General features: G+C 42.5%; 1 protein-coding gene across 1 annotated transcript in view; it reads right to left on the bottom strand.

Annotated features, from left to right (window-relative positions):
- LOC126191359 (SET domain-containing protein SmydA-8-like) overlaps positions 1-19,494 on the bottom strand; it is a 220,624-nt gene extending 201,130 nt beyond the window's left edge. The window contains exon 1 of the mRNA XM_049932203.1: positions 19,380-19,494. The gene's annotated coding sequence lies outside the window, so the exon portion shown is untranslated. The remainder of the gene's footprint in view (positions 1-19,379) is intronic.
- Positions 19,495-21,989: the final 2,495 nt, after the last annotated feature.

Consider the following 21,989-nt stretch of genomic DNA (forward strand, 5'->3'; position numbering starts at 1 on the left):
ATATCGAACAGACGGTACATCTAACGTTATGTGAGACCAACTCGACCCGTTCGTGTAGTTCTTCTGTAAGAGTAGTTGCTTGAAGAGCAGCCCGTGTCACTTCTCGTCCCATCTTGTCCCACACGTGCTCGATTAGAGACATGTCCGGAGTTCGTGCTGGCCAAGGAGGTTGCTGCACATCTCACTCAGCGCGTTTAGTTCCACAGACAGTGTCTGGGCGAACATTATCCTGCTAGAACAACACATCACCTTTCTGTTACAAGAATGGAAAAAGAATGGATCTAACAACATTCTGCACGTGCCGAGCGCTGGTTAGCATCCCCTCCAGGAACAGCTCTACCGTATCTTTCTTCGCCGTCGGCGTTGTCGTTGTTACCGTGAGACACCGTTATACCAAGAGGAAAGGCGCGTCGATCTTAGAGCATGAGATATGATGACCTTAAGCCATTGACAACACACAACGGTTACGGTAGCACCTGATTCCAGAATAGCTGCAGTAGCTAAGATCTACGAACTATCCCCTGTTGACCAGGTCCCCAAAACTTAACTCGTAACGGGATCCCTTCAAAGCAAATTGTCATAACGATCGTCTATAAAGGCTTCGTACAACGAGAAGAAATGTTACGGTTGATGGAATAATAACAGATACGACCAAACTGTCTTGTCTCTTCTGCTTTATTTAACATAACTTCGTTCACAGTTTCATTTCGCATTCACCACTCTTTCACCGAAACCCTTTGATGAACAGTTTTGGTTGCTTAACACCAACAGTCAATGATAATGATACAGCTTTTCTCCTTTTTATAAATTGAAGCCCGCTCTCCGTAACCGGTCTCAATACCGCGTCCCTCGTGAGATGCGAATAGACTTATCCCGGAATTTACCGCCCTGTAGGTGTATTCAGTTTAATGACCACACTTCGCTATTTCGCGTAACTGAATGTCCATTTGTTAGTCTGATTATACGCTGTAGCTATTTAAAATTCGCCCCTATATTTTTCACAACGCACAATTAGCACTTCGTTACTTATTTGTTTTTTTTCTAAGAGTAAACGGAAAAAAACGCCGTATCATCGGCTTAGTCGACATAAAGCAAAACACCTTAATATGCCCAATTTCACCTCTTCTTATAGGATCGGCTACCTTACTTATTAATTTACTACATATTGTTTCCAACAACACTAAACAGGTATCGCTGTTATATTTTAATTGTATTCGAAAGCATGTTACTACTATTATAACCAAACAAATCGTCACAAATCGCGCGGCGTTCGTTTTTAATGATAACTTTACGCCATTCAATTAAATCGCGCGGCGTGCGTTTTTAATGATAACTTTCCGCTATTCAATTTCCGTTACAGCTATCTTGACTCGTAATGTTACACAGCGAAGGTGAACCAGAGACGTAGCTCATCGCAGCCCAGACCATTAGGCCTGGGACGGGGCCAGTGTGTATTGGATGAATGCACTCTACGAGACAGCGTTCATCAGGTTTACGTCATATGTGCAAACTACCATCTCTTTTGCGCAGACAGGCTGCTCTTATAGCGGGAGACCAAGCTGCGCCATTCAATCTTCCAAGTGATCCTCTGAAGGCACCAGTCGAGCCGTGCACATTGATGACGTGGTGAAAGTGGAAGACGGACGAGATGTGTTCGCGCGCCCGTAGTTCCAATGCTAACAACCTGGTTTTCAACAATATGTTGACATATTTGGGCTCACAAGCCCACTTATCTGTGCTGTGGTTGCTCCTTGGACGTCCTGAACCTCGGCTACGGGTTTGGGAATGTTCAGCTGATCACTGATACCAGCATCGTTCCACGACTGACGTACCATCTCCAGCTTGTGTGGAAGTTCTCCGAAATGACCATCCAGGCACTCTGAAGGCCACAATTCGATCCCTTTCAAACACTCTCGCCAAGCTGTAGGAAGCACTGGTGCGTCGCCGCGGTATGCTTGCCTGCTTTCTTCACACGCCTGCACCACATTGAGCCTTCTGGCTGCGAGCGTTCTCTATTAAACAGTAGGCACATATGGCGCTGTGGTAGCTACACCACTACGCGGTCTGTTGGACGACGCTGAAACCATTATTAGCACGTCTACTATCCCCTAGGTGGCATATGCAGTCATCTGATCAAAATCGACGTCGTCTTTCCGGCAAAGTATTTAGAGACATTGCAGTAGCGCTTGTGAGAAATTAAAAGGTAGTCTGTAACTGAGTTATACACTCCTGGAAATTGAAATAAGAACACCGTGAATTCATTGTCCCAGGAAGGGGAAACTTTATTGACACATTCCTGGGGTCAGATACATCACATGATCACACTGACAGAACCACAGGCATATAGACACAGGCAACAGAGCATGCACAATGTCGGTACTAGTACAGTGTATATCCACCTTTCGCAGCAATGCATGGAGACGATCGTAGAGATGCTGGATGTAGTCCTGTGGAACGGCTTGCCATACCATTTCCACCTGGCGCCTCAGTTGGACCAGCGTTCGTGCTGGACGTGCAGACCGCGTGAGACGACGCTTCATCCAGTCCCAAACATGCTCAATGGGGGACAGATCCGGAGATCTTGCTGGCCAGGGTAGTTGACTTACACCTTCTAGAGCACGTTGGGTGGCACGGGATACATGCGGACGTGCATTGTCCTGTTGGAACAGCAAGTTCCCTCTCCGGTCTAGGAATGGTAGAACGATGGGTTCGATGACGGTTTGGATATACCGTGCACTATTCAGTGTCCCCTCGACGATCACCAGTGGTGTACGGCCAGTGTAGGAGATCGCTCCCCACACCATGATGCCGGGTGTTGGCCCTGTGTGCCTCGGTCGTATGCAGTCCTGATTGTGGCGCTCACCTGCACGGCGCCAAACACGCATACGACCATCATTGGCACCAAGGCAGAAGCGACTCTCATCGCTGAAGACGACACGTCTCCATTCGTCCCTCCATTCACGCCTGTCGCGACACCACTGGAGGCGGGCTGCACGATGTGGGGGCGTGAGCGGAAGACGGCCTAACGGTGTGCGGGACCGTAGCCCAGCTTCATGGAGACGGTTGCGAATGGTCCTCGCCGATACCCCAGGAGCAACAGTGTCCCTAATTTGCTGGGAAGTGGCGGTGCGGTCCCCTACGGCACTGCGTAGGACCCTACGGTCTTGGCGTGCATCCGTGCGTCGCTGCGGTCCGGTCCCAGGTCGACGGGCACGTGCACCTTCCGCCGACCACTGGCGACAACATCGATGTACTGTGGAGACCTCACGCCCCACGTGTTGAGCAATTCGGCGGTACGTCCACCCGGCCTCCCGCATGCCCACTATACGCCCTCGCTCAAAGTCCGTCAACTGCACATACGGTTCACGTCCACGCTGTCGCGGCATGCTACCAGTGTTAAAGACTGCGATGGAGCTCCGTATGCCACGGCAAACTGGCTGACACTGACGGCGGCGGTGCACAAATGCTGCGCAGCTAGCGCCATTCGACGGCCAACACCGCGGTTCCTGGTGTGTCCGCTGTGCCGTGCGTGTGATCATTGCTTGTACAGCCCTCTCGCAGTGTCCGGAGCAAGTATGGTGGGTCTGACACACCGGTGTCAATGTGTTCTTTTTTCCATTTCCAGGAGTGTATGTTGTGATACTTTTTATGAGGGGCGTTCGAAAAGTCAGTGCAAAGTCAGGGAGATGGCACCACCTGCGCGTATCGAGCTCATGTTTAGTTAGTAGCCTCTTTGGAAAGAACGCACACCCAGTTTCAGCCATATTGGTCTATTTCTTTGTGTTTGGCATTCATGTGAATCAAATCGAGTGATTATCAAAAAATGGAATAAAAAGAATTTTGTATGGTGCTTAAACATTACTTTAAGAAAGACAAAAGCCTCAGGAGACTAAAGAGAAGCTCGATAAAGCTTACTGTGGCTCTGCACCTTCGATTAGAACAGTTTATAAGTGGTTTCAAAATTTTCGGAGTGGCCATATGGGCTCAAGTGATGCTGAACGTTTTGGACGCCCTGTGGAGGTTACGACTCCAAAAATCATTGACAAAATCCGTGATACGGTGATGGACGACAGAAGAGTTAAGGTGCGTCAGATTGCTAGTGCTGTGGGCATCTCGAATGAACAGGTATACAATATTTTGCATAAACATTTGGACATGAGAAAGCTATCCGCAAGATGGGTTCCGCAATTGCTCACGCTTGCCTAAAAACGAAATCGTTTGAGGTGTTGTAAGGATTGTTTGCAGCTGTTCAGAAAGAATCCGCAGGACTAAGCGTCGTTTCGTCACTGGATGAAACATTGATACATTAATATACTCCTGAGACCATATAACAATGTAAACAATGGGTTACCAAGGGAGAATCTCCATAAAAAAAAAAAAGGCGAAGACCATTCCTTCAGCCTGAAAGGTTATGGCGACTCTTGGGATTCGCAAGGGTTAATCCCTATCGACAATATGGAAAAGGGTAAAACTATTACAAGTGAATATTATTCATCGTTATTGGACCGTTTGAAAACCGAGCTGCAAGAAAAACGCCGGCGATTGGGCCGCAAAAAGGTCCTTTTCCATCCTGACAATGCACCAGCACACACCTCAGCAGTTGTGGTCGCAAAATTAATGGAAATAGGATTCCAATTAGATTCACATTCCCCTATTCTCCAGATTTTGCTCTCTCGGGTTACTATTTGTTCTTCAATTTGAAGACATGTCTGGCGGGACAAAGATTTTATTCAAACGAGGAGGTGATTGCAGCAACTAATAACTGTTTTTTGCCGACTTTGACAATTCCGATTATTCGGAAGGGATCAACAAATTAGAACAGCGTTGGATGAAGTGTATAAGTGTAAAAGGAGACTATGTCAAAAAATAAAAAAGGTTTACACCAAACATGTAAGTAGTTTTTTATTTTGCACGGACTTTTCAAACGTCCCTCGTACATGTCTTATCTAAGGTGCACTTTTTCGTCTACATAATTTGTAGTCTATAATGCCCCTTCGCAAGTCAGTGCAATCAGACATTATCTCATACCCTTAATACGTCACGCAGTTCGTTTTATAATGAACTAAGAGGATCACAATGTGATGCGATTGTAAAAACCAGCTGCAGTAGAGAGCGCGAATGTTTTATAAACACCGTCGTTAGAAAATGTTAGAGGAAACTAGCCTTCGGAGTAACTCATTTACTGGCAGCTTTAGTTTTTTGAAAAATATGCGTTGGATTCCTACGTCTACCACCATTTGCAGGACAGCTATTTTCATTGCTTTAATTACAAAACGTAGATGACATGTTAACTGAAGACACATTGAACCTGTCCCTTGATAGAATGGAAGGAGTTTAAAAAATCAAAATAAACTTTAAATCGTGAAGTACCCTTCATGTTGCCCTTCGGTCCTCGGCCTCAAAGATACTTTCCTGAGGTATTCTGAAAGCCACGAGTATCATAGCGTGTTAGCTACGTTTAGCTCATTCGTTCTCCATTAATATTTGCCTGTACTGACTTAGATCGTAACAGCAATCTGGGTAACAGTAATTGGGTCACTGCAGCGGTACTAAATATGTCAGGGGTAGGTTCCTTGCAGAGTGGCGTGTTGTGTCCGATAACATTAGGGAACGACAGAGTTCCGTTATGTGGAGTGACAGTTATTAATGCTGCGAGTTGTATCTAAGTGGGCCATTCGCTCTGTGTAAACTATTTACTATCTCATTTCGGTATCAGCAGGTTTATTCATGAGCCATACTTCAACAATATTTGTGTTGTCGCCATTGCTGTTGTGGGGCTTCGATGGTGAAGACACGGAATGGAATGGCGTACCTGTGCCCAGTTACTGACGGCGGGCTGAATTGTGCATTCAGTGAATAACTGCTGCGCGTGCTGAAGCTGGACTTCACAGAGTTACCAAATCGGCCCACAATAACGAACTATTGAATGTACTCTAATTCGGAATCACTCATGTTGACAGCTGCACTCCATGAGAGTTGTTGGATGTTTACTGCACCTTCTTTGGTGAAGGGATTTCGGAAAGCCGTCTTTAGTTAATCCTCTACAGAGGCGCTGTCACCGGTACGATTACTACTGTGACACGTGAAGTATGTTTTAACATGCAGCCTGAAGGATCATTCGCTGCCTTTCACCAGATATACCATTTCTAGACACCCATGATGGGATTCGGAGCGCACCAGTCGGTACCACCACACCACTGCCAATCATAAAACCACCCACCAGATGCTCTGTTTGGCTCGGCGTCGCTCCATACGGTCGAAGCGGACACAAGCAGAGGGCTCGCACCTGTTGGAAGGTCCAACGTATTCGTCAGCTGCCCGCACTCGCTGGCCAACTCTTGCGGAGACTCAAGTCGCGTCCTCTGTCTACATGGCAGAAGAGTCAGCGATGCATTGCTCACAAGGGAACCTCCCCATCGCACCCCCCCTCAGATTTAGTTATAAGTTGGCACAGTGGATAGGCCTTGAAAAAACTGAACACAGATCAATCGAGAAAACAGGGAGAAGTTGTGTGGAACTATGAAAAAAATTAGTAAAATATACAAACTGAGTAGTCCATCCGAAGATATGCAACATCAAGGAAAATGGAAGTGGAAGAGCGTCGTGGTCCCGTGGTTAGCGAGATCAGCTACGGAACGAGAGGTCCTAGGTTCAAGTCTTCCCTCCAGTGAAAAGTTTAATTTTTTATTTTCAGTCTATGTGACATACTCTTATGTTTTCATCACTTTCTTTGGAGTGATTATCACATCCACAAGCAAACCTAAATCGGGCAAGGTAGAAGAATCTTTTTACCCATTCGCCAAGTGTACAAGTTAGGTGGGTCGACAACATATTCCTGTCATGTGACGCACATGCCGTCACCAGTGTCGTATAGAATATATCAGACGTATTTTCCTGTGGAGGAATCGGTTGACCTATGACCTTGCGATCAAGTGTTTTCGGTTCCCATTGGAGAGGCACGTCCTGTCATCTACTAATCGCACGGTTTTGCGGTGCGGTCGCAAAACACCGACACTAAACTTATTACAGTTAACAGAGACCTCAATGAACGAACGGACAGATCATAACTTTGCGAAAGTAAAGAAGGTAAAATTTTCAGTCGAGGGAGGACTTTAACCAAGGACCTCTCGTTCCGCAGCTACTCACGCTAACCACGGGACCACGGCGCGCCTGAGCTCACATTCTCCTTGATGTTGCTTATGCTCGCATGGACTACTCAGTTTGTATATTTTATTAATTTTTTCATAGATCCACACAACTTCTTCCTGTTTTCTCGATTGATCTGTGTCCAGATTTTCAAGGCCTATCCACTGTGCCAACTTATAACTAAATCTGAGGGGGTGCGATGGGGAGGTTCCCTTGTCAGATTACTGACACTCGTCCACACGATCTACGAGTAGATAGTCACCGAAGGTGATTCATTCATACCATTTTATTCTTTACGAATCAATGAAGACGGAACTGTACATCATGGCCTTTTGGCCTTATAATATAGGTTTTTCATACTTCAAAATTTGAGGATACTGCTATTTGGTACTCCGCATCTTACACAAAACTAGTCATTTGGCCGTGGCTTCTCCAAGTTCTTCACCGACTGATTTTGAAATTTGACAACGTTGCATTCAAATGCGCGTGTTTTTATATATCTACTGGAGCGCCATGTGTGTAAGATGGAGAATGTGGGAAATGATGCTAGCAATGATTTTCAAATCATCTTTATCGATTTACTTTTCCTAAACCACTACTCGACCGATTTCATCCAAACTTTGTACACACATTTCTTACTCTAACGCAACAATCTCTCTGGGCGTACGAACCACCTACCTATTATAGTTCAGGAGATATGTCGTCATAAACACTGAGATGCATGATAAACTCATATCATGAAAGAATGCCGCAACGTGCATGAAGTTTTAATACATTCGTTTGCTGCTAAGACATACTGTCGAGGCACCTTAATGAAATCGGACACCTGACAGTGCTTTTGACGGCTTTCAGCTGCGAGCGAAAACACTAGCTATGAAGAGGCGTTATCTCAGACATTTACAAAATCGCGTTATACGTACGAGAAGCAGCAGCACCCAGCGCACAGATAATATACGTTTCTAATAGAAAATTGACAAAAATCTATACCTGTGCAATACCGGATTTGTCGGCTAGTAAATAATAATTTTAGTAGCAGTAAATCGTTAAAAGTAAGTACATACTGCTATAGTAGTCAGGTGGTCATAAAAATGACTCCTGTTATAGATTTGGAGATTGCTACAGCCTAGTGGGGGCATTTGAAACCAAACAGTGTGTGCTGTAGTATTGTCAACGAGTTTCGTAACAACAGTTGCATGTTATCATCTGCTCTGTTACTGTGTTTCCTGTATGTGTGAAGTAGAGCAATTTAAAAATATTTCGTATTTAAATATTGTGATGGTTAATTTTTCGAGGATTATCAAAACGGTATATTCCAAACTTAGCAACTATATTTTAGTAACTTTTTCTCATGTCATTTCAGTACAGACATTAGTATAATGGCGTCCGTTCGGGGATGGTTGCCGGTAGTCAGTTGCTAGTCATGGAGAAGTTGCTGTATTTTTGCAATTTGTCTTGTTTCGAAAAAATTTGAAGTCCAACATGAAGCTTTTTGAGGAACGCAGTGAAGAAAAGAAATTGTTTCAGAACCTGTTTGTCCTGCTGGTGAAAATTAACTGTCCTAATATATTCTTCCTAGACGAAAATGGTGTTAAGTTCTTTACGCCCCTCATTACAGGTGTTACGAATCGACTTCAATCTCTTGTTGGCTCTGTTCCAAATTAAATTAGAGCCAAACTATCTTCACTATCAAAATTGTAATGTTTTCTTCTTCAATACAATATGAAAGTTTTAAATCTTAGAGCGAGGCAAAGTGCAGAACTGGCGATACAGGAAGTTTTCATTTGTTGGCAAAAAGCTCTAATTCCTAGTAGGACAGAAGAAAAAAAGAAAAGCACTATCGTTGTGGAAAACGTGGAACATCTCTAACGTAGCTCATTCCGGTTCTTTGACAGATGAAAAATGGAGTTAGACATTTTTAACACTTGAGCGCCAAAGAGGCTGACCCGAATTCGTGGCTGATGTTTATCATAAGACGCAAGGCAGATAAACCATAGAAACCATAGAAACTTGATATTTCTCAAATTTTGCGCGTTTATTGAATTCCTCGAATGACTTTCAGTAGTACAATTCAAAATGATTTTAAACAATTACGTACTGGATTTGCTTGACTGTGTCCCTTAACATTAGTCTTACAAATGACAAGTGTAGAGTGGAGTAAGGAAGAATAAAACGCGTTTTAACGGAAATAGGTGTTGCGAATACTCTGTTGCAGTTTCAAGGCGTTAAAGGATCGCCAGGAATTTTTTAGATTGAGATGAAATTTTTCACGTACTTCTTGTCAATTGGCGCAAAACTGGGGGTGGGAGAAGCGGAATTCTCACCTAAAACATACGTAGCTAAGGGCTCCCCAATGCCCATACATTATAATACTGTTCTAGTTTCTGTACAGTCTCTGGTTGGTTATTCCATGAACGCTAAGGAATGCTACTTTACAAATTGGAATATCCATATCTTCAGTTCTCGGTTCTTAGGAAAATGCAACTACATGATATCGTCCTTCGCCTGAAATCCTGGGAACTGAAGCGTAACTGGGTTTTTGTTCTGACCAAAATATTCATCTCTTAACAGGGCGAGCTGACCATTTTGTTTTCTAATGGGATGTTTATGTAGTTCAAAATCAAGCATGTAACTTGATTAGGGAATCCACGAACCCTCGACTTGCCAGACTTTTGTGAAAATAAACAGGGACTAATCAGCTTTTTGTAGTAGAGCCAGATCTTCAAATGGATATTTCCTTGAATCTGTTTGGCTTTCGCCGAAACAAATTCCTCGTTGAAGTAGATTAGCAGACGGAAGAACGAAGGGGGCATCGGCTCAAACTGTCCGGTTTTGGACTTTCCCAATTTTTGTAATAAGGCCCTTATTGTAAAGAGTAACGGTCGTGTCACACTTGCTTGGGGTATCTTAAATTACCTTTCCATCATTGTTCTGTTAAAAGTAACATTGAGTTCTCTCTACAAGGAAGTCTTTAATGCAGTCGTAAATGTGCTCCGATACTCTGTGAACTCTTTTTTCAGTAATGACAGTTTGGGTCAGTGTGAAATGCCTTCCTAAAGGCCACTAACACAGCATCGACCTGAGAGATGATGTCTACAGAAATGTGGATCTCATAGTGGAACAGCGCGAGTTGCTTTTCACAAGATGTCTGTCTGCTGAAGCCGTGTTGATTTTTATGAAAATTTTTGTTGCCCAAAAATGTTATAATACGCGGGGAGAAAACATGTTCCACGAGTCTACAACAGATTGACGTCAGCGATATAGGCATATTATGCGCATGTGTCCTATGACCCTTCTTGGAATGATCTGTACTTTACAGTCACTAGGTCCCATTCATTTCCGCAGCGACGTACGATAAATTGCGAGTGGCTCCTTCGCATTATCTCTGTAGAATCTTATAAGTATCTCATAGTGTTCCGATTCCTTTATTAAGCGATTGTAGCTGCTTTTCTATTCCGCTATCAGTTCGCAGTATCTATTTGGATGCTTGTACGATGATTGAAATGAGGCACCGTATTACTATCTCTGCGGTGAAAATTCCGGAAAACTGAATTCAGTGTTTTGGCTTTATGTCATCCTCCGTTTTGGTGCCAGAATGGTTCCTTATTGACTGAATAGATGATTGCGATTATTAATTTTACGTAAGACAAAACTTCAAAATTTTTAGTCACATCCGTTGACAAAATTTTTCTTTCGAAGCCCATGAAAGCGTTGCACTTTCCTCTCCTTACGATTATTTTCCCCTTCGTTCAGATTTTGTTTGTCAAATAGGTTTTAAGAAGTTTTCTTGAATCTGTAATTAAGCTCTTTACTCACGTACAGGCTTTCTAACACGGTTGTTAAACCACAGTGGGTCTTTCTTGTCCGTTAAGCGCTTGTTCGGAACGTACTTGTCTAAGAGATATTGAAAGATGCTTTCAAAAATTTTCCCTTTGTGCTCCTCATCTTAGTCATAGCACTGACTATTTGATGACTACACAGATATTCTTAAATTTGTATCTTGTCATTCTTGCTAAGCGAAAATATTTTCCTACCTTTCTTAACATTCCTTTTAATACGCACAGTGATAATTGCTATCCCTGCATTATGATCACTCATACCCTTGAAACTTCCTGGCAGATTAAAACTGTGTGCCGGACAGAGACTCTAAATCAGGACCTTTGCCTTTCGCGGGCAAGTGCTCTTCCAGGAGTGCTAGTTCTGCAAGGTTCGCAAGAGCTTCTGTGAAATTTAGATGGTAGGAGACGAGGTACTGGCAGAAGTAGAGCTGTGAGGACGGGGCGTGAGTCGTACTTGGGTAGCTCAGGTGGTAGAGCACTTGCCCGCAAAAGGCAAAGGTCCCGATTTCGAGTCGCGGTCCGGCACACAGTTTTAATCTGCCAGGAAGTTTCATATCAGCGCACACTCCGCTGCAGAGTGAAAATCTCATTCTGGACACATACTCTAAGTTAACAGATTCGAGAAGTTCAACTGTTGCTAGGAGACGTAAGCCCCTCTTTCGCCAGTTGGTTCTCTGTCTGGTCGAAGTAATTTTCCGCAACACATTCAGTATGTCACACAGATTCTTGTCTCTGGCACCAGCTTAAATCTCGTGACTCCCATTCCTGTACCATGTCAGTTGAACTCTCATCCTATTAGAATAGCATGCGCGAAAAACTTATTCACAAAATTCTGCAAATTCTCTGAAGCGCTCTATTAGTAGAACTTCCCACGCAGGTGCTTTATAAAAGCATCTGATTACCATTTCTGACCCACCTTTGATACTTAAGTTCAATCAGATTAAATCACGTTAGAATTCCATGATAAACGCAGTAGATATTATCGAATTCTATACTGCAATCCATACGCCGCTAACTTTGGCGTCTAACCTATTCCTATCTGAATTTAGGATTTCGTTGCTACTTACAGTTGATAAAGTTATTCGTTAGCCTACCAGACAGTCATTCTTGTCCTAGAAGCAATATTTTTTTATTTTCTAATGATATATTACAAGATGCTGCTTGGTATATTTATTGTTACACAGTAATACGTCCTTCCTTAACAAGAAAAACATGCAGTTATTTAATACTAACTAGAGTACAAGCGTTTCTATCACTCCAATTTTAAAGATAAAATTTGATTTTTAAGGTTCATTATGTTACCTTCTACACACGACACCCTTTCACATTTTCCGAGATACTGACATGTCATTGATAATGTATTTAAAATATGACGACTTGCACCCTACAGAATTTAGTATGCATGTTAACACCTCCACATCGATCAATTCCTTAGTTATTTTTGTCCTACGACAGTTTTTTTGTTATTGACTGATTATTACTCTTCATGAATATTTATGATTTGTATATCAGTGAGGGTGTTCAATATTAAAACAGTTGTGGAAGGGCATTTATCATCCAAGGGACTTTACTACAGCAATATTGATCGGATCAAAATTAGGGAAAATAAAAATTCACCTAAACCCAAAACTGAACTGTAATATTGTAACGCAAAACTTTACCCACTGCATTAACTGTCCAACAGTTACGAAGTACTATAGGAAGATATCACCTGCACATGTGACTACAATGTTGCCCAATTGCCTTTTCTTGAAATTACTTTCTACCAATAATATGTAAGGTACGAAATTGTGCGTACAAGCATTATTGTTCTGTTAGCATGCACTGTTGTGACTTGTTACCACGTAGCCTAAAGTCGATTATGTCGATAATTTATTCGTAACAATTTCACATTTTTCCTTTCCGTTTTATCTGACATACATACACCCGTTTCGTTTGAGGCATACTGACGATAGTGACTTTTGTTAAAAAGTACTGTCGCTGGAAACCGTGATTCTCGACTATTTTACACGTCACACTTGCGGCTTCAGAGACTACGGTAAATTTACTTATGCTGTTCAGCTGACAAAATTGACAGCAACAATGTTCATGGCAGAGTGCACTTCATACTTTCCAAACCAACAACATAAAGGAAAACTACCGACAGGTCTTAAGTGTTAGAAGTGTCAGCCGTTTTTGCACCCTCACCTCCAACCATAGATGTGCTAGGGGTACCTTACTATCACAGTAACATTTTCCACACAGCAAGTCAATTGAGCCAAGTTTGGGAGAAATAGTTTCAGATATTATATAACCAAGTTTCTCACCGCCAGCCCAAAGGATGGTAGAAATGTATCACCCCCACAGTACGGGTATATTTCGAAAAGTGATGAGTCAGGTGTAAATGAATTTAACAAATTGCTTCAGCGTCCCTGGATTTTGCTAGGCCATCTCTACTAACTCCCACACCCACCGCTATGGGTGGTAGATGGATCTCACCCCACCTTCCATCTTTTCAGATAGTGATATGCGTAGCAAGCTTGATAATCTATACCGTAGTTTACGAGATGTGAAACTATGTGAATACATAAAAACATTTTATAAAACTATAGATAAAAACCTTATAGATATTGCAACAATCGCGCATGTAGGGGATTTTTGTACGCAGATGCCACACGATGCGTAAAAAAGGCTTGCAATATACAGGGTGTTACAAAAAGGTACGGCCAAACTTTCAGGAAACATTCCTCACAAACAAAGAAAGGAAATATGTTATGTGGACACGTGTCCGGAAATGCTTACTTTCCATGTTAGAGCTCATTTTATTACTTCTCTTCAAATCACATTAATCATGGAATGGAAACACACAGCAACAGATCGTACCATCGTGACTTCACTTTGTTACAGGAAATGTTCAAAATGTCCTCCGTTAGCGAGGTTACATGCATCCACCCTCCGTCGCATGGAATCCCTGATGCGCTGGTGCAGCCCTGGAGAATGGCGTATTGTATTACAGCCGTCCACAATACGAGCACTAAGAGAGTCTACATTTGGTACAGGGGTTGCGTAGACAAGAGCTTTCAAATGCCCCCATAAATGAAAGTCAAGAGGGTTGAGGTCAGGAGAGCGTGGAGGCCATGGAATTGGTCCGCCTCTACCAATCCATCGGTCACCGAATCTGTTGTTGAGAAGCATACGAACACTTCGACTGAAATGTGCAGGAGCTCCATCGTGCATGAACCACATGTGTCGTACTTGTAAAGGCACATGTTCTAGCAGCACAGGTAAAGTATCCCGTACGAAATCATGATAACGTGCTCCATTGAGCGTAGGTGGAAGAACATACTAACGAAACTAAAATGAGCTCTAACATGGAAATTAAGCGTTTCCGGACACATGTCCACATAACATCTTTTCTTTATTTGTGTGTGAGGAATGTTTCCTGAAAGTGTGGCCGTACCTTTTTGTGACACCCTGTATACACGTTTAATTTAAATAATTAGTGTTTATGTATGTGTTACATTACACAACTGCTATTACCTCGACGCCAACCTTTTCTGATAGTCGTGAAGCGATCAATACTAGAACCTCGTAATGTGAAAGCTTGAGATGGGTCAGCAGTCTAACGGAATTTAATATCATTATTCAGATTATTCCATTATTGTAATGGAGTACAGTATGCAAATCAGTATTCCGTAATTCAGGTCACTGCTAATAGCGCACGAGATCGCATGCCAAATGCTATTACACATGCATCATGTGCAGTACCGTCCGTGGGTGAATAAACTTCCCTTAAGGCAGAGAAATATTCGGAAGTAAAATCGACCATTATTTTCAGATACTATTTTAACAGCAAAGTTAATTCGTGAATTTTTAATGACTGTGGAAAAAAATGTGATTGCTAACCAGCGGATGATACTGATTAGTATTAAAGTTAACTAACATCAAAAACCGTTCCTAATTATATATTTTCGATGAGCGATATTGCAAATTGTATCATCCCGCGAACGAATTTTTAAACTGAAACTATAATCAAGCATTCCAATTAATTTAGCAATATGCCGTTGGGCTGCTTAGTTGAATATCAGAGATTTAAAGAAAGACAAATCGAAACAAACTAATCTTATTCACTACTGAGTGCCCGGCATTGCCCGAGTATGTATATATTTCGGTTATAGTAATCAATCTGTTCCCCCTCCCTCTGACCATTTCCAACTCCCCCTCTGTGTTCATCTCTTTCTCCGCTCTGCCCATCTCTTTCCTTTCTTTGTCCACCTCTTCTTCACCTTCCTCTCAATGTTCTACTCCCGTCTCTCTGTGCTGTACAATCAAATAACTTTGCGGGTACATTCAGCAGTATGTGGATACTGTCTACTAAAGATGTTGTGAATAGAGTTAGTACTAAAGAAGTAATAAATGCAAACATCATGCATGGCGCCGCAGTTTTTCACGTCTTACAATGATAATTTTGCAGGTACAGTCAGTGGTATATATAAGGGTCGACTGTGTGTGTGTGTGTGTGTGTGTGTGTGTGTGTGTGTGTGTGTGTGTGTGTGTGTGTGTGGTGTAAAGTCTGATGACCACAAATGTTTGCCGTCAGTATAAAATTGATACCTATTGACAATAGCGGTATCATTTCGTGAAAGAAGATTCGTTTGCCTATGCGAGATCTTTTGTACCAATCAGAGGGTCAAAGTGTAGAAAGAAACTCATTTGTTTTTTAGAAATTGTTTTATCAGGTTCTCTTACGAACCATGGGCCGTGACCTGCTGCGATATTTGTGCACTGAAACTTTTTCTGGTAGCCGTATCGTAGCTGAAAGGACATCTGAGAAGGCTGTAGACGGAGAAGACCTGCAGAAACTGGAAGGTTTAGATAGATTAGATAAATAAGCGTTAGATAGATTTATGAATCCTATTTTGAACTACAAATTCTTTCCAGAAGTAGATGCAGATCTTACCACAATTTATTACTTACGAAATGCAAATTAAAGCTAGAAAAATTGCAGATTGGTAGGTAATTATGAAGAAGGCATTTTGATATGTTGAAAGAACCGGATATAACAGTTTCAATTAGAACATTAAGAACAAGTGACAGACGAAATATATCTGACGAAGAATAGATTTCAGAGATGCAATAGTGAAGGTATCAGAGGGAAAGCTAAGCAAAAAGATTGTAACATATTAAACACTCATAAGGAATACAGACGTAAAAAAAATGAGAAAGGTGCAAAGTGACAGGAGAAATGGCTAGACAAGAAATTCGAAACTGTAGAAGCATGCATGGATTCAGGAGAGTCAGATACGGCGTATAGGAAAATTAAAGATATCTTTGGAAAAAGAGGCAGCTGTACAAAGATTACGATTTCAGATGGCAAGCCAGTACTAAGCAAAAGACAGGGTGAGAAATGGAAGTTGACGGAGAGCAATATGAAGGAAATAAACTTCAAGGCAAGGTTACGGAAAGGGAAGGAGGAATACATGTTGAGGCTGGAGGTGACACAGGGAGAGGAATTTAATAGAGCACTGAAAGACATGTAAACGAGGTGCAGTACCTGCAGTAAACGACGGTCATTCAAAATGATTGAGAAAATACTACTCACGCGGTATGCAAGGTACCAGAATGCGCTATCCCATCAGACTTAAAGAAAAAAGTGTATTCTTAGTTCTAAAGAAATAAGATGAGAAGTGCGAAGTAACCAATGTAGTGCCTTGGGTGAAAATACAAACACGAATTATCTATAAAAGAAAGCAAACATGTCAGCACACTGTTTTGCTGCTATTTCTTGGAATGCAGTACTGCGGTGACAAAATTAACTGTCAAGTGCACTGTGGCCTCAAGGATATTGAAATATGACAACTTTGTTAAGAGTGGTCAAATTTAACGACTGAGCTACCAGAAAAATTGTTCTTGTTACGGTGTCTTTACGAACTTTGCTATTAGCTTAGGATAATATTCGTAACTTAGTACCACATATCGGAGGCAATTCCTTCATCGGTTCTGCCATTTTACAAAAGCTCAGAGAGCAACTTATTACAATGACGCACATGGCCACCTTAATACAGAACTTTCTTTCCAGGGCCGATCAAGTAAGGACACATTGTTCAGACACTCAGGAACCCAGTGCACAGGCGAGTCAATGACAACTTTCTTAGCGAGGACACCACATATGCCGCAATCCAGTATCACATTTATATGAATATGCAGATCGCCTTTGTGAAAATCGGCTAAGGACGTAATTGAAGCAAAACTTTACTAGAGTTCGTCCACGTTCTAACCCGAAAGTTTATTTTAGCAAGGTCTGACGCGGTCTATCATGGGAAGTTGACATGAAGAGCGGCTTATTTGAATAACCGATGACTTAAGGGGGTGGGGGTGGTTCCGGTTCGATCACAGGAGAAATATTTAACCCTAAGAACAACTTTAACATACTAGGTACTTGATTGGGACCGAATTAAATCGGAGAAAAATACTCCATAAGCAGGTGCAAAGAGACAAGAACGCATAACAAATTTAAATGATTTATAGATATTTGCTTTTGGCACATCTAGACATTTTTTTTTATTGATTATACTGCAGGACCCTCGACGCAATAATCTGAAAATTATGAAAAATGAAACTTTAGCTTCCAAGGTAACAAACCTCCGGCAACGCTGTAGATCAGTGTGATACACTTAGCCAAGATTTCATATGGTCTCCTTCCGACCTAACCTTGACCACGGGCCATTTTGCTGATCAATCCATCACCACACCCCAGATTCCGCCTTTAAGACTTAATATTTCAACACAGTAAAAGAAACTTCGGTAAGCGGGAAAAGCAGATAATGGGTGCTAATAGTCGCATCCGCCCTCGTGGTCTCGCGGTAGCGTTCTCGCTTCCTGAGCCCGGGGTCCCGGGTTCGATTCCCGGCGGGGTCAGATTTTTCCTGCCTCGAGATGACTGGGTGGTGTTGTGTCGTCTTCATCATCATCATCATCATCATCATTCATCCCCATTACGGTCTGAGGAAGGCAACGGCAAACCACCTCCATTAGGACCTTGCCTAGTAAGGCGGTGCGGGTCTCCCGCATCGTTCCCCTGCGCTCTGTAAAGAAACATGGGACTTAATTTCCATTTCAGTAGTCGTACCATTTCGTCACTACAAGCAGCATACGTTTCAGAGACGGAGGGGTGAATAGCATTTCAACAAACGTACAAATCTCGACAACAACCGTCAGTATGCCTCTAAATCAGAATTTTAAGAAAGGCCATCCATATATTTAGACGATAAATTATCTAGGGGGACAACATGCATGGTATATTAGTGGCAAGTTATCAAGAGTAATTTACAAGTTAAGGCGACTTATGGATTGTGTACCTGACATACATGTCAGAACATCTTATTTTTCGTTTTTCTAAAGCATAATAGCACATGGTATTTTATGGTAACTTCTTGTGTGCGTGACATCCTAACACTGCCGAAGAGAGCTATTAGCGTGATTACTGATTCTTCACATAAGGCACACTGTAAACTTATGTGAACAGAAGAGCTTGACACAAACTTAGTATGTTTTAATTTACACGAAGAGTAAATAGCTGGAATCAAAACGCGGAGAAAATATATACTGTTACGACACAGCCGGCACAGATGCTTAATACTCAGTTCCGCAGACTATCAAAATCATTTAACAGCTATGGCCTCATGGAGCACTGATTATTAAACAAGCTTCCAGAAGCTATACAAGATTTACCAGAACAAGTATTCAAACAAAAATTGCAATGAATGGTTGGTAGCCCACCAATTCTATGATATAGAGGAATTTACCAACTGTAATAAGAAATTGTGACGTTATTACCTAGCCTGTTGTTCCTTTTAATTATTAACTGTATTATATTATACGTGTGAGGTCTAATGCTGTAATAGGCCTAATGACAAAATAATTATAGAATGCGATTAATTCGTTTGCACAGCGATATTAAGACATCTAGTTATCAACTGTTTATCAACTTCAACTCGACACGGAGAGATGTCAAGATCTGTTTTACACTGTGAACATGCACAGCCCGTGGCCGTCCGTCTGTAGCCTTTTCCCGTAATTTGACAACAAACAGACATAATTATTGAGAAACCAAGGCAGTGGGCTGTTTATACCGGCACCCGCTCAGCAAACCACCATAGTCACACATTGAAACCTTCGCGGTGGATTCCAGTCACCTTTCTCTGTCTGACAAAAAAAATTAGTGGAATAAGGGGAAAACTCTGGATCGCTCACACTGAAGTCCGATTCGAGTTTATTACCACTGTCAGATTCCTATTTTCGCTTAGTTTCGTAATGTTACGCAAGAGACCACAATGCATGACGTCAGCAATTAGCATCCTCTAGGCTGTGCATGACGAGAGCTTTGGAGGCGTTGTCAGCACGCAGCGAGCGGCCTACCTGCGAGTGGTGGCCGTTGCCACGCTGTGGCTGCAACCTCGGAGTCGGTGGGCCGGCGCGCACTGCCCCACCGCTGCTGGCCGGCCTCTGCGGCGCGCCGGTAAACAGAAATACTCGTCGCGCCCTCTGGCCGCGGCTCGCGGTCCCGACCATCCGTCTCTGTCGCCCCGCCGGTGAACCCAAAACACGTCACCGTGCCCCGCCTCTGTGATCGCGCGCAGGGCTGCCTAGCAGGCATGTGCAAAACTCAAGCCGCCCCGCCACCTGCACACGCACCAATTTATCGGTCCGCCGACCGACCGACCGACCGACCGACCGACCGACCAATTTCGTGGTAGCCTACAAATATCCCGACCGACTGCACTCAGCGATTACAGCACCGCGCCGTTGTTGTTATTTCTTCATCTCAATTCCATTGACCTCATGTTCTAGGACAGGGGTTCCCAACAAAATTTTCTCGAGGACCCCCTCATCGAGCATGATTGGTACCTTGCCATATCACAGTATCAAGTACCTAAAAAACCCTAATTAAGAGAGTTTTTATATGTTTTCTATTTTTGGTACAGTAGAGCGTCGATTACACTGTTCGACATGGGTTCTATTTCTGATATTAAAGTATGTGCTTCTAGACCATTTTACCGTGGGAAATTCAAATATGTAAACAAAATATCGTTGTCAGGGATACTTTTTATGTAATATGTATATAGATGTATATTCACAGTTCTTGGCAAACACAGAGACGTTATAGAGAAATACGGGTATGTTGCCGCATCCAGTAGTGATAGAACGTGATAATTTCTTGTACAACAGCAGGTGGGAAGAATCAGACATCATTAGGTTATCCCCCGCCACACCTATGTCATTAAGACCACCTGAAACATCTCATTAACTCGAACGGCGACAGCCGGTCGCTGCCTCGGCAGTAAAGCTTCACGCCTCCTAGGGGCAGGTGCATCGAGTTTACAACAGTGGTGTTAGCCGCAATTTGTGTCAGTCTTTTAACGAGTGGGTGTTTTGGCTGACAAGTAACTGTATGTCATATTTCCGAGCACGGTTGAAATTTTTTAGTTCCTGTGTGTAAACTGATTGAGTCTGGTGCTGAAGGTAAAACGACTGCTTGTTTTTACACATCAGCGTTCCTCTAGTTCCCTACTATTAATTTAATACAGGTGTATTACCAAAGTGGTATTTTTAAATTTGCAGAAATGCCACGTCGTCGTGGATGTCGATATAAGCAGGACAACTTCTGCTACATCTGTGGGAAGTTCACCTTTGCCAGAAATAGGAAGAAAATTTATTTAGTCATAAAGAAAGCATACAAACAGTACTTTGGAGTAGAGGTAGAAGACCAAGATAAAGAATGGGCACCACATTTCTATTGTGCTACATATTACTGCAAACTAATTCAGTGGTGGAAAGGTAAAGAGAATGTGGCGTTGTTTGCTGTTCCCATGGTGTGGAGGGAGCCTAAGGACCATGTTACTGGTTGTTATTTCTGTTTAACAAAACTTCAGGGTTTTACAAACAAAAAGTTGAAGATGCACATTGTTTACCCAGATCTGCCTTCAGCGAGAATGCCAGTGCAGCATTCCGACAACCATCCAGTACTTTCAAGAGGTCGAGGTCAAATTCCGAGTGACAGTGAAATAAGTAGTACTGAAGAAATCACAGATGATGATTCATTATATCACTGCACAAGTGAGTCATCGCCACATTTGTTAACATAGGCAGATTTAAATGATTTAGTACATGATCTAGGACTAAGTAAACAAAAAGCGCAGCTGCTTGGTTCAAGATTACAAGAGTATAATCTACTGCACCAAAGTACTAAAATCAGTGTGTTCAGGCACAGAGAACATGCCTTTATTTCTTATTTTTCAACTGACGAAGCACTGACATTTTGCAATGACGTTGCTGGCCTGATGAAAGTGCTGAACTTCACTTACATTTCACAGAAGTGGAGACTTTTCAGAGATGCATCGAAAACAAGTCTGAAGGGTGTTTTGCTCCATAACGGAAATCAAATACCCTCTGTTCCAGTAGCTTAAGCTAGTTTGACAAAAGAGAATTACGAATTCGTACAAAGGATACTAAATTCATTAAAGTACAATGAACACAAGTGGAAAATATGTGCAGATTTCAAGGTAATTGCTATGGTACTGGGAATGCAACAAGGCTACACAAAGTATGCCTGTTTTCTTTGCGAGTGGGATAGTCGAGACCGAAATTCTCACTATGTGAAAAAGAAATGGCCCAGGCGAAGATGTAAAGTTGGCGAAAAGAATGTACAACGTGAAAGTCTGGTAGCTCCTGAATATATACTACTTCCACCGCTTCACATCAAACTTGGCCTGATGAAACAATTCGTGAAGCCCATGGATCCAACAGGCTGTGGGTTTGCATATCTAGCTACCAAATTCCCCCGTCTTTCAGCTGCAAAAATAAAGGAAGGTGTATTTGTGGGCCCACAAATCAGGGAGCTCCAGAAAGATGCAAATTTTGAAGCATGTTTAACTGATAAAGAAAAATCCGCATGAGACTGTTTAAAGATGGTGACGGAAAACGTCCTTGGAAGAAGAAGAGCTACTAAGTACAAAGCAATGGTGAAGG

This window comes from Schistocerca cancellata, chromosome 6 (genome assembly GCF_023864275.1).
Source record: "Schistocerca cancellata isolate TAMUIC-IGC-003103 chromosome 6, iqSchCanc2.1, whole genome shotgun sequence".
In the NCBI taxonomy this organism is placed as follows: Eukaryota; Metazoa; Arthropoda; class Insecta; order Orthoptera; family Acrididae; genus Schistocerca; species Schistocerca cancellata.